Below are 1518 nucleotides of genomic sequence, written 5' to 3'. Positions count from 1 at the left end.
ATGCCCATCGACAGACGAATGGATAAAGAAGATGTGGTACATATATACAATGGAATATTACTCAGCCATAAAAAGGAACGAAACTGGGTCATTTGTAGAGACGTGGATGGACCTAGAGACTGTCATACAGAGTGAAGTAAGTCAGAAAGAGAAAAACAAATATCATATATTAACGCATATATGAGGAATCTAGAAAAAATGGTACAGATGAACCAGTCTGCAAGGCAGAAATAGAGACACAGATGGAGAGAACAAACGTATGGACACCATGGGGGAAGGGGGCGGGTGGTGGGATGCATTGGGAGATTGGGACTGACATGTATACACTAATATGTATAAAATAGATTAATAAGAACCTGCTGTATTAAAAAAAAAACACCTTCTTAGATTGTACACAACATTTCTGTCTTCTGGTGCCAGACCATCTTGTCATAAGCCTCTTGTCTGTCTCTCTTTTCTTTGAGTTTCCAGACATCACATCATTTCTTACTCAGCTGATTGGGGTCTCAGCGACGTCCTTGTTCTTGTGCCCAACCCTGGATCCACTTGGGTGATAAGGGGTTGGGGGTTGGGGGCTGGTGACTCGTGATGCTGCAGAGGAGGGGGCCACAGCAGAAACAGCATCTGCTGGGAAAGCCCTGGAGGAATTCTGCGGGAATATTTCCTTCCAGTTTCCCTGTGCCCAGTTGGTTTCCGTGTTATCTGGGCCTGGGTTTTATCTCTCTTCCTTGAAAGCAAAGGTCTTTGATACAATTTTCTCAGGATGTGATTTCACCAAGATTTATTTTCATTTCTTCTTTTTTTTTTCCACAGGAATCCTGTGACTAAAATCAATGCTCCCATTGTCATCACAGCAGCCTCCCTACTCCCACTTTCCCCGGAATCTAGGAAAGAGAACACTCTCATGCTTAGTAGGAACGCAAAGGCCCGTTCCTAGGACCAGGATATTAACTGGTCTGAGTCATTTGGTTGTGTTTCAACAAAGCCCCGGGGGGCACCTGCTGGTGACCAGAAAACTCTCTCCTTTCAATCCACAGCTCTTGGTCCACCTCAAGACCCCAGGCCATCCCGGGCCCAGCAGAGAGCTCCTCCCTACTGGAGGCCACTTTGAAGGTTAACTGATTCAATTTGCATTTAATTGGGGCCTTAAAAGCTAAGGGATCGGGCTTCCCTGGTGGCGCAGTGGTTGAGAGTCCGCCTGCCGATGCAGGGGACACGGGTTCGTGCCCCGGTCCGGGAGGATCCCACGTGCCGTGGAGCGGCTGGGCCCGTGAGCCATGGCTGCTGAGCCTGCGCGTCCGGAGCCTGTGCTCCGCAACGGGAGAGGCCACAGCAGTGAGAGACCCGCGTACCGCAAAACAAAAAAACCTAAGGGATTGTGTTTCTCTTTTTAATTTAATTTTTATTTTATATTACAGTATACAGTAGTTGATTTACAATGTTGTGTTAGTTTCAGGTGTGCAGCAAAGTGATTCAGTTATACATATATCCACTCTTTTTCAGATTCTTTTCCCATAT

This window comes from Physeter macrocephalus, chromosome 20, assembly GCF_002837175.3.
Source record: "Physeter macrocephalus isolate SW-GA chromosome 20, ASM283717v5, whole genome shotgun sequence".
NCBI lineage: Eukaryota > Metazoa > Chordata > Mammalia > Artiodactyla > Physeteridae > Physeter > Physeter macrocephalus.
This window is presented reverse-complemented; position numbering follows the sequence as displayed.